The sequence below is a fragment of the Protopterus annectens genome, chromosome 8.part0 (assembly GCF_019279795.1).
Source record: "Protopterus annectens isolate FY-2018-M chromosome 8.part0, PAN1.0, whole genome shotgun sequence".
In the NCBI taxonomy this organism is placed as follows: domain Eukaryota; kingdom Metazoa; phylum Chordata; order Ceratodontiformes; family Protopteridae; genus Protopterus; species Protopterus annectens.
In genome coordinates, this window is record NC_056741.1 from 1071980245 (window position 1) to 1071993051 (window position 12807).

The window sequence follows — 12807 nt, forward strand, 5'->3', positions numbered from 1 at the left end:
TAGGTTGTAGAACATAGTCCGTAATTTTGTGTACATGGAGCAAACAATAGATAAGCCAGGAGGCTTTATACCCAGTAATTGTAGGAAGTTCCAAGGATGCCATAGCTGCAGAAAATGATATGAAGAAAATTAGTGCAGTATTAGACCGCTAATACACAATATTTTTTTTTCAGTAATGAAAATTGATTTACTTTAGCATATCATAGTGTGTGCAAAGCCAGGATATATAGTAGACATTAGTAGTGAAATACTGGTTAAGAAGACATTTTATACATCCTGCGACTGCAGAGGAATGTATTTCAAAAGTGTCGTTAGACTACCCTCTACTATTACCACAGTAAAAGCACAGCAATTTCACTGAGGAACCTAGTGATCTATTGCTAAACCACTGCAAGCCAGCTGTTCTTAAAGCGAATCCCCAGGACCACTGCTAGGGTGTCTTTAGATAGTCTGAGGACTTTTGTGGTCATCAGAATAGTGAGAAAGTAAGAGTAATGAGAAACATGTACTAAATCTGAGTCTTTGATACCTCGAAGTATGCTCACAGCTTTGATACCTCGAAGTATGCTCACAGCAGTCTTTGAAGTTGTGGTTGCATAGTCCCATGTTTGTAGGGCTTCTGGAGAGTTGTCCCTGCAGAAATGATGTAATATTGCAACAAGGTTTGAAACTCACCATTTTGTTTTAATGGCAGTTTGTTTTTCAGAGTTTCAAGACCCCCGTTTTCTGTATTCCCAGTTGTGAAATGGAGCCTCATTGCTGACCTCTGAAGTAGTCCCTCTGCCCTTAGCCATCATGTACCAATACCATTAATTACTTGGACTTAGCAATTTCGAAAAATCAGGCACTAGGTGTCTTTAGTTCAAAGATATTTAGGAAACATACATTCTCTAACGATTATCTAGACTACAAAAGCGGTCACCCAGAATTCACCAAGTGTAACATTTTTAAAGGGCAACTTGTCAGGGCAGCACGTATGTGCTCGGATACCACTAGTTTTCACCAAGAGATGGAAATTGACAGATATGTTCAAAAATAGAGGTTACCCTAACAATGCAATTGAACTCATTAGGGCTGAGATTTTGGATGGGTGGAGAACCAAATTTAGGCCTGTAATAGGTGAAACGAACTTGGTTGGTAATATAAATAATGTAAAGAATAATTATCAACATAGTGACAGTATGGTAATACCATTCGGTGTAGGGGAAAAGGATGTGCGAGCAATTATAACCAGAAATTGGACAATTTTTACGGGTAATCCTGACATCCTTAAAATTCTTGGGAATGAGACAAATTTTGTTTATAAGATGGGGAAGAACTTAAAATCAGTTTTCAAACACCCTGCCAAAATTATTTCATTACTTGACAAAGCTGGCCGCGGTGGTGCAGCAGTAGCGTTGTTGCCTCACAGCAAGAGGTTCTCCCGTTCGATTCTCGGCTGGAGTGCCTTCTGTGTAGAGTTTGCATATCCTTCCCGTGGTTGGGTGAGCATTCGAAAGACATGCATAATGGGCATGCCTTCACTTGAAGGTTGGACGTCGAGTTGGCACCTCGGCATTCATGAAAATCTACTGCCAATCATTAGTGGACCGGATTTCCGCTGTGGCGACCCCTAACTGGGAAAGCCGAAAGACAAACAACAACAACAACTTGACAGAGGCACTACCAAATTTGGGAAGTGCAGGCAATGCCTTTACATACTAGAGTCCAGCAATATAATATTAAAGGAAAATGGTTATAAGGTTAACTTGTTGAAAGGAAATTGCAACAGTAAGGGTATAGTGTACATCTCAATCTGTCAGACTTTAGGGAAGACAGAAAGAAAACTCAAAACAAGAATCTATGAGCATCTGTATGTAATATCAAGGGGTGTAACATTAACAATTCATTGTATAAACAATTCCTCACAGTGTCAAGACTTTGCCAGATTCAAATCTGGGATCTTGGAACAAGTTTTTACCAATTGCCAGAGGAGGGTGGTGGGAGCTCCGTTTAGAGTTAAGAGAACTTTTCTGGATTGTAAAACTAAATTCTAATACACCACCAGCTATCTATGAGTGCATTCCTTTGACTCCTGTGTTAAAAAAAGAGAGCTCTTGATGTAACTTAGCATTTTTTAATGCTTTTCACAATTCATATATTTTTAACAAACATGTTTAATGTTTTTAAGCAGTCAGTTTATGCAGTGGTGTGGACAACTTTGTTCATTGTGTTTGTAACCCATCAATTATTCAATTAATTATTCGGAGTGCAAATGGTATCCATTATAAAAGAGGTGCTTACAGGTAGAATAATTCAGTTCTGAAGAAGTCTCTATTTTAGTGAGTGAGACGAAAGTGCTTAACTTTATATGTGGTTGGAATAAAGTGTGTTCATAAACCTCGGTCTTTTATTTTCTGTGGAGGTATAGAGCTTATGGTGTGGATCCAGTGAATTGCTTTTTTGAGCTGGTTTTGGTCGATTTTTTCTGGCAATTTTACCTGCATGGTTCTGTTTTATCATGTACCAATCACAGATAAATTATACTCCTTTTGGAGCAGAATGAGTGACAGGGCTTGGATATCATATTGTGGTCAGTGCTATAGGTTCATAGGTAAGTACTAGGCTGTCTGCCCGAGGGCATCTATAAGCCTAGCCAGAATGTGTTGGCTTTCACCGGCCCCATAGATTAGTTCCCTGTGCCTCGGTCCAGCAGAACCATTAGTTCCCTGTGCTTCTGTCCAGCAGAGCCACTGCAGTGATCCCCGGGGTACATTTTCTGTTTCCCATCCACTCGTCAAGGTTTCTCTTGGAGTGTTAGTGAGGGGCTCTACCTAATGTAGATTGGAATCCTGTTCCAAAGCATGGGGAGTCTCTGGGACAGGAATCTATCCCTCCAGCACATCCAATTTATCGTTGTGGTGATGTTTAGATCCCTAGAGCGTGCGGCTCCTGGGGATTTATTTATTTTTTTTAGGTGGAGCATGTCCATAAATTCTGTGTTGGACATGGCCTTGTATGTCAGGCAGAGATCACCTCTGAGTAAGCGGTATACAATCGAGTACAGCTGGAGTTTCTTCAGTCGGGCTGCATAGAGCATATGTTTGAGGCCAGTAATCCTCTTGGTGAGGTACGTCTGTGGTCTTTCCAGCTGTTGTAGGTGTCTTGTAAGGTACATTCCAAATGGGGCGTTGTACTCTATGATGGGTCTGATGAGTGATGAGTAGAGGGGCACAACAGCCTCTTTTGTTCTAGATGTGAACCCTTTTGTGATTAGGTGGGCCACATAGAAGGATTTTCTAACCACCTTGGCAATATGATCATCAAAGGAGAGATTACTATCTACTTGGGTCCCCAGATCCCTTATTACATTTTCTGTACTTAGGGGACTACCATGTATGTGGTAGTTCGCGGGTAGTTTGTTTTTTCCAAAGGGGATGACTATACACTTTTTGACTTTTAGCTTGAGGCCATGATTTTGACACCAGGTATCTGTCTCAGTGAGACCCTTCTGGAGGATGTCTTTATCAGCTGGAGAGTCAGTTATGGCCCCCAGTTTGCAGTCATCTGCAAACTTGGTCAGCCATAGTCCTCCTGTGCTTGCCTGTACCTGTGAGAAGTATGTACCGAGCAGGAGGGGTCCCAGGACTGAGCCCTGGGGGACGCCACTTGTAACTGGTTTAGAGTCTGACCTAGAGCCTGCAACTCTCACCATGTGGGTTCTATCTGTGAGCCAGTTGGCAACCCATCTCGTGACGTAGGGGTTTATGTTCAGGCTGGTGAGCTTGTCTATAATACCAGAATGGGGAATGGTGTCGAAAGCCTTTGCGAGGTCTAGGTAGGCTATGTGGACCTCCTTTCCCTCGTCTAAAGCCTTGGTAACTGTCTCAAAGAAGTCCACCAACTTTAGGAGACATTATCTGCCATTAACAAAGCCAAACTGGGTAGGGTCCAATGTTTGAAGGTTCCCAATGTCTGTTAATGAATTCCATGATGATGCGCTCCATAGCCTTGTAGACCAGGCTAGTCAGGCTTATAGGGCGATAGTTCCTGGGGTCTGTTGTGGCTCCACCTTTGTGGAGCGGGTTAATTGTTGCTGTGCTCCATTCTATGGGTACATAGCCTGTAGAGAGGCTGAGTTTAATCAGTGTGTTTAGGTGAGGGGTTAGTTCATTTTGGAGCTCATGTAAGACACAGCCTGGGACACCGTCTGGTCTGGTCCCATTGAAGCTGTATTTCTGGTTTTGGATAGGGCTGTTTGAAGCTGTGCATCAGTGATTGCCGGGGCACTACATTCTTCTGGTATGGTTATGGGCCCTTAAGGGGGTGAGAGTGGGGTGAAGTTTGCACTAAACCTGTCTGCCAGAATGTTGCCAATATCAGTCGGTTTAGTGTATTTTGTGCCATTCTGCAGTAACTCAGATCAGATCTGAGCGTTTCCACTTAGATTCTTGACATAGCTAAAGAATGCTTTGTGGTTATCTTTGGAGTCCTTGGCAATTTTTCTTTCGAAGCTAGCCTTGGATGATTTTATGAGGGATCATAGTTTCTTGCTGATACTCATCAGGGATGTCTTTCCTTCTTTGGGGATTTTACTCTTTTCTGCACTAGTTTCCTCCTACTGTTGTATAGCTTGTTTATGGCAGGAGTTCCCCAGACTGGTTTCTTTTTTTTGGAGGCATGAGTCTTGGTTTTGCTTGATATAGCATGATCCATGCATTCTTGCAGGTGCTCATAGAGTGCCTTTGTAAGGGATTCAGCAGCTTGGACAGTGTTGTCCTTTAGCATGGGAGCTGTGAACCTTTCCACCTCATTCTTAAGTAATGTGAAGTTTGCTTTTGAAAAGTTTTTCACGGTGGTTTCCTTGATTGAGGGTGGGGGCGGAATGTGGCTATCCAGAGTGATTAGTCTATGGTCTGATCTAACCAGCGAGGGTTTGTCACCCATGTTGGTGATGACCAGGTCCAATATGTTTTCACCTCTGGTGGGGTTGTTGACCAGTTGATCCAGGGCATTCGAGTTTATAAATTCTAGGAAGTGTTGGGCAAGGGAGTTAGTACTCTAGTAGTTCTCCCAGTTAATGTTTGGGTAATTGAAATCACCCAATATTAGGGCATTTGGTAGAACCTTCATATTTTCCATTGTCTCCAGAAATGCGGAATGGGGGTCCTGGGTCATGGTGGATGATCTGTAGCAGGCTACAATTTGAATTGCAGTTTTGCCTGTTGTTAGTTGGATGATCTCTGAGGCATTGTGTTGTGCCACTAACTGGGAGATGTGGGTATCCTTGATGAATATGGATACACCCCCACCATTTCTGTTTCGGTCCAGGTTCTGTGGCCGAAAGTTATGGTATGAGTTATAGCCTGGTAGTGCTGGGGTGTTCTCTGGAGCCTTAAACCAGGTTTCTGTTACTGCACAGATATTGATGTTCTCCATACTGAGGAGTGCCTTGAGTGCATGCATTTTGAGGTTTAGACTTTTGGCGTTGAGTAGCATTACCCTCAGTTTTTGGTTACTTGTGCTATTTACGGTGGTGGGTTTGTCTTTTGAGCCTTGCCTAAAAAAGGCACTATGGGGTCGGCAAAAACCTTGGCCAGTATTCGAAAGCCTAAGGGTGACAGGTGCAAGCCATGTCTTGCGAAGCAAAGTGTCATCCCAGGTGGACAGATACTGGATCCCCTTTGAATAACACCAGAAACTTAGCCAGTTGTTGAAATTGATGATTTTTTCTTTATACCATGGCATTATTCTTGGTGAGGGCAGGATGCTATTTAGGGTCAGGGTCATACCGGCCTGGGCTACATGATCAGAGAGCTCTTCCATGTATCTTTTCATGTAGTTCAGGGTGGTACATCTCAGGTCATTCACACCAACATGGACAATAACAGAGTTGTATTTGTACTTGTTCTGGAGTGACCTGAGTGCTTGTGTTATGTGGGGGATCCTGGTGCCCGACAGGCCTAGTTAGTGGGACATCAGTGTGCCTGAATATAGAGTCGCCTATTACTAGTGTGTTGGGTATGTTATTTTGCCTTAAGGGCTGTGATTGTGTTGCACACTGATTATGTGAAGTATGTGTTTCATGGTTTGTTATGGGGTGTGGAGGTTGCTTGGATGTCTGCTTTTGGAGGTCTCTGTTGCTTTTGCAGATTTTTATTGAGAGCCTCCGAGTATGTTTTCGTGTATTTATGTGTGTTATTTGCCGGTGTTGGTTTAGTAGGTATATGTCAGACTGGTGGAAAGCTGCAAGTATTTTCCTTCTCCTCTTGACTGTCCGTTCTAGTCTTGGGTTGAGAGAGCTTTGCCTCCAGTTTGGCTGTATAATTGCATCTCTCGCATATATTAGTGTTTGGTGGTAGGAGGAGAGGGTTGTCTGTGTACATGAGGCAGTTGTAACATTGCCTCAAAATGCCCAGATTCACCAGTTGGACTGGAGAGTACATCTGAAACTGCCCTTTGGATATGCCTGAATAGGTAAAGTGAGCTGTTTTACTGATTAGCTGGTAGGAACGAATAGAGAGCCTTGTCCTTCTGGACAGTATAGGGGGCTAGTGCTAGGTTCAAATGGTTCTTGCTATGAGTTTTGAGCAAGTGCTGGGCTGTGAAATGAATGGTTTGAGTGCTTAAGTTGAAGGTTTGTCTAGTTCCAAGGGAAAAATTGAAGAACAGACTTCGTGGAGCTGGGAATAGTTTAACCCTAGCTAACTGGCATTGCCTGGTGCGCAAAACTGCGCAAATGCGGTTTTTATAGCAGGGAATTGAAAGAGATAGAAATTAGCCCAAAATGGCCAATAAACCTCCTAACTTCTGGGCTACAGCAAACAAGGCGCACAAATTTCAGAAAGAAACAGATCAAATAAGCAGGCACAATAAGCCTTTAACCAGAAATTCCCAGCTCAGAAGGGCAGAATCTAGCCTCTCCTCCCACAAGAGTGCAGACTACTAACCTTCTTAATGTAAAATAACTGGCCTGAAGCCCAAGTGCTTAAACCAGAACTAATGTGCTTTTAGAATAACAGACAGTGAGCCTTCAATCAACAATTCCCAACTTAGAAGGATGTAAGCTACCTGTCCTGCCACAACAATGCAGTCCGCAAACCACCTTAATGTAAAACAACTGGTTTGAAGCCCAAGTACTTAAACCACAAGGCTTAGAATAACAGTTACAATTTAATCAGGCTACTACCAAGCAGTAATGACTGCAGCAGAATAATACAATTTAAGAAGAAGCACAAGCAAAATAGGGTAATAAAGTGGGAAGAAACGTACAGTAAAAGCAGATGAATAAAGTGCCATTTTCTTTATATATATAACAATAGAAAACGAGCAAACTGATTTTAACAAATTACCCAATTAACCAGTAAAAAAACTCAAAACTGAGCCGTGTTCCAGCAGTCTTTAATCTGACAAGTTCTAACCGCACACTTCTGCCACTAGGGTGCAAGGGAACCTTCTCCAAAAAAGATAGCCTGGATTAGTGTTCAAGTTATACAAACAAAGCTAGATTCAGCAGGCCTGAATCTAGTCTATGCTACAGCAGACAAGGCGCACCAATATCAGAAAAACAGTTCAAATGAGCAGGCACAGTAAGCCTTTAACCAGAAATTCCCAGCTCAGAAGGGTAGAATCTGGCCTCTCCTCCTACAAGAGTCCAGACCACAAACCTTCTTAATGTAAAATAACTGGCCCGGAGACCAAGTGCTTAAACCAGAACTAATACACTTTTAGAATAACAGACACTGAGCCTTCAATCAGCAAGTCCCAACTTAGAAGGATGTAAACTACCTGTCTATGCTTTTCTTTTCTGCGCCGTGACCTGGTGTCACACACAGAGATGCACACACAAATGTGCACATGGACAGCTAAGACTGCCTCTGCATATCACTGGTTGAGTTTTTTGGGATTGTCTGTCTGAAGCTGTATTAAGACTTTTCCATAGGTAGGGGAATGGGTGTGCATGAGTGCTAGCACAAATTCATTCTCATTTATCATTTATTATGATCGTATAGCATCGTACCCTATGCTAGTTTCGTTTCTTGCATGCATAAAGTGCTTGTTATGTAATCCATCTCCGTTGCAACTCTGAATTTGGATAAGGTGGGTGATGGATAATAAGTGAGCTAATGCTGCAGCCTTCCAGCCTCAAGCAGGGGGTAATACTTGGATCATAAAGGCTTACCCCCACACCCTCTTACTGTTGTCTGACAGTTTGCACAGATGATTAATGCTATGGGCTGTAAACAGGCTGCATCCTGTGGTACAGAGTTTGATTCTGTCAGTGTTCATTTGCCTACTGTGTGACCCTTGAGCAAGTCACTTAACAGACAACACTTTGGGATAATTGGAAAATTGAGCTAGGTTTCTTAGTTGCCTCCTGATGCATGCCTAGCGATTGTCTGTCATTCTATAATAGCACAGGCCTCCAAATACTTAATACTGAATTGCCTGAGGCAACGGTGTAACTAGAGTGCAGGTAGATGGCTAGTGTATGCATTAAATGAGCAGGTTGGCAGATTGGTTGCTTAATAGCAGTTACTGCATTAGCAAGATGTGGAACTGTACGTTGGGACTGTTGAACTGACATTGCTGGTCATTGTGTTATGCAATGGACATGGTCAGCATAAATGGTTTGATTTTTCCCTCATTTTCCAAAGTCTTAATTTCCACCAGAGATGGGCAGTACCCAACCCAACAGTGCACTTTCAGCTCCCAGACTATGGTCATAACCACCTTCATGCACCCATAAACACACATGCATAAATCCAGCTTGCTACAGGAGTAATAATTGCTTGTCATATAGGAATTCTTCCATCTAGCAGTGGAGCTTCTCTAGGTACTGAGGCCACTTGGCTGTTATAGTAGAGTCCTGGGTGTCATTATTTCTTTTGTCTGAGAAGAGATGTGGTCCCTTGGATGAAGTATAGTAGAGAATGGCAATGTGTCTGTTCCTTTAGCTCTCAAACATCTGTAGTTTTTATTTTTTTTTCTATTAATGTTGCTGTGACTGTAATGCGACTCCAGTGGTGTGGAGCAGTGGACAGCTGGCCTCAGTACCTGTGTGAAATAAAGTTTCTTTTAAGTGGGGATACCTTGCAGTCAGCACAAATGTTTTGGACAGGAAAGTGGTAAATTGGTGGTTATTACTACTTTAAAATAACGGTGTAAGTTTTAGATTGAGATTATTTGTATATTTATTAAACAGCATCAGCAGTAGTAACACAGCCCCACCCTGAGAGGAGAGCAGGCTGACAGTTGCTAATTTTTTTCCCTCTGGCTGGCTAGCCCTTCCTTCATCCATGGTACTTTTACAAACTAAACTCATAGGTGGTGTAATTGCAAGCCTTGTCCACCGCCAAGTACTATGATATGATTTCTGAATGTTTATTTTTAATGGTTCCTCATGGGTGATTCCTCATGGGTGAAAGTATTCCTTGTACATGTCCCTCAGTTCTGCACTGGCGAGCTTTAAAGGCTTATGATGAGCTATAGTGCCGTTTGTTTTAGGTGTATAGGTCATCGGGCACTGTGGGTTGAGCTAAAACATATGTTACTGCTTGCATCTTGCCTACTGTACCCATTTGAATATGTAGTCTGCATGTTAAGGAATTCTAGAAGAGAGAAGAACAAGATATCTGCAAGGCTGATCTGGCCTTCAGGAGACAGGATTCAGCACCAACTACCAGTCTGTTCTACCTACCATGGATTAAATACAGTGCAAGACTGTTGACACATGGAAGAGTCATGTGACACAGTGTTCCTTTCATGTAACTGTCTCTGAAGAACTCTTGATATTATGCAGTGTCCTCTTTTTAAGGAAAGGAGCATGCATAGTCTCCTGGTAACCCATACTACCTGGGTAGCTCTACAACTTGAAGAGCTGCCATGTTCCACTGTCTTAGCATGAAAGCTCATCCTTTGGGAAAGACAAGGCTAGAGCTGCTAGCATCCCAGGGAGTACCACTTGCTACAGAAATTAAACTATTTACTAAGACCAGTCTACAAAAAAAAATGTTGGTCATCATACAAAAAATGCTTTGAACCTGGCTGAAATATATGGTTAGGACAGATGGAATTCCCACTGTTCACAAACAAAACATGTTTATATTCTTTTTGGAGTCTTTTGTACCTCTCCATCCAACTTGTCCACCTGCCCATTTGTTTTGTTCTTTCCTTATTCCAAGCAGTTTATAGCCATTGACAGTAGAGAGGGGATGGGATTTGGGTATAACTAGGCTGCCTCTTCTATCTATAGCGGCTTGGGGTTTTCCTTATTTTTCAAGACTTATACTGTCTTTTCAGTTGGTAACCAGACATGCAGATTTGTCACCCTGTCGACAATAAAAGCACCATTTTCTTAAACCAACCAAAGCAAAATGGCTACCTGTAAAACAAAGATGTCAGCTTCTTCTAGATACCATCATATTCAGACTCTTAAATCTTTGTTCCTTTCCCTTTCTGGTAAGATCCCCAAACATTTACCTTGGGTTACTTCCTCCATCAAGACATGCTCCTCAAACACTGCAGACCAAACTATATATTACCAATATAGCTTTTCTATAATTAAACCAAAAGTCTTGGATTCTCTGCCCTCCTCCCTAAAAGTGTTCAGTCCAGCACTAAATTCCTGTCAAAATGTTAAAAAGGCCTCTGGATAGAGTCTTGAGTGTTTGTGCTTTTCTTCTCCAGAATTTATCTGACCCAAGATTCCCAAGCTTTAAATGTGTGTAATTAATTCACTAAGACTAAAAAATAAGGATTCTGTAGAATAGTAAACCTTCTACTAGATTCGCCCTCCTCTTCTCCTTTCTTTATTTCATACTGTAAGTATGTAAATATTTATGTAACAATATATAACTTGATTTGCAAGGAGTTGTAATATAGTACAGTATAGTGCTATGTAGCATCAACAAGGTGTATGTTTAAACTTGAATCTCGAGCCTATGTCTGTTAGCACTAAGCCCATTGCAGCTCATCTATCTCCAGTAAACTCTTGTATGCATATTCTACGGCTGTGTCTAGTTTTGCAGATTGCATGTGTTTTGTTTTGTTTCTCTGAATGGTATGCCATCTGTTCTTCAGAATATTTTTATATCCTCTGTTCAAATTCTTCAGTGTTTTATACTGGGCAAGCAGGCCTGAAAATGGCTGTTTTCGATCAGTAATGCCCTGGAAAACTAAATGAATGTGAAACAGACCCTGCCCACCACCTAGCTGTCACTCTGCTACCCAAGATGAGCAGGGTTTTGGGTGCTTATTCTACCCAGTGATATCCAGGTTTTCTATTAAGTGGACCACCACTTTAATGCAGGTCACATGCACTGTAGTTAAGAGTAGGCACTATATATATATATATATATATATATATATATATGCACACATATTTGTATGTGTGTATGTATGATATATTTGAGTGTAATGTGTGTGTGTGTGTGTGTGTGTGTATATATATATATATATATATATATATATATATATATATGTGTGTGTGTGTGTGTATGTGTACATACGCATATGTACGTCTATATGTGTGTGTGTGTGTGTGTATGTATGTATATATATATATATATATATATATATATATATATACACACACACACACACACACATATAAATACATACACACACACTTGCTTATATATAAGCTTGGAAAGGAATGTTAATATGAAGCAGTACACAGTAGCATTACTTTCAGAATGTTTTCATTTATAGTAGAATAAGATGCAGATGTGATGTACATATATATAAATTGCTATAAAAATTAATTTTAATTTATGGTCTTGTTTCCATATATTTTTTGCCAGGTTGTACAGTTACAGTTTACCAGTTAAATAAATAGCTGTTCCACAGTTTTTTTCAGCTAGCAGTTAGAAACTAGGATTGAAAATCCCAACTAATGTTTAGAGATGCAAAGTGCTGCTGCTGCTGTGAGTGTCACAGCCCTCTTCCCATTAAATGCAGCAGTTCTGTGCCAGTTCTGTTGATGTAGAGGGATAAATCTGAGAATGTAGTGGCTTGGATGCCTGTAGCAGCAGATGGTGGGAAAGAGAGGAGTGATGTGGCTTAATGACTTTAACTTTTGGGGGGGAGGACACATGTTTAGATGCTCATTTGCATAGTAGAATCCCTAATAGTGATCTGAGGTCAGCATTACAGGAATGGAAACCTTGCTTTTGCAGGATTTTTACTAGTAGTAGACCCCCATATCCACAGGTTACTGGGATCTGTTTAATTGTAGGATGCGCTGGCTACTTGGGGCTGCTGGCTTCAGTGGAGGAAGAGCAGCTTTGAGGGTTCAGTCACCCAGGTAAGCAAGTGACATGCCCTCAATGGCACAGCAGTTGCCTGTCTCTAAGATCACACAGCAAGCCACAGAATTACTCCGTATACCACAAAACCTGCAGCAAAACAGAAAGCTTGAGCAGTCCCCTTAATTGCACTTTTTTAATTGAGCTTAGGCCTCTAGACTGATTCCCCAAGATCTTCAGCTTGAAGGGTGGTTCTTCCTCCTTATTTAGGTCACGCTTCCTCATGTTATTGCATGACACAAAACAGCTATGAAATTTGGGGGAAAAAATGTTCAGTAATGCTCCCCTGATCTTATTGTATGATACAAAACAAGAGTGAGGGTTGGAAAAAAAATGTTCAGTGCAAGCATGTCTATAGTTTCATGGCTTATGTAGAAGCATAACATTTTTGACACTGCCTACTGAGCATGATGGCCACCTAAAAGTTGTGATGCATTGACTGGACCTGAGGGAAAGCATTTGTCCTACAGTTCAAATGTTTATATCGCAAGACAAGCTGAAAGTCTGTAAAAATAACTTG

At 41.5% G+C, this 12807-nt stretch overlaps 1 protein-coding gene across 2 annotated transcripts in view; it reads left to right on the top strand.

Annotated features, from left to right (window-relative positions):
* The window catches only part of PHLDB3 (pleckstrin homology like domain family B member 3), a 647234-nt gene that overhangs the window by 548662 nt on the left and 85765 nt on the right, over positions 1 to 12807 (top strand). The window lies entirely within an intron of this gene.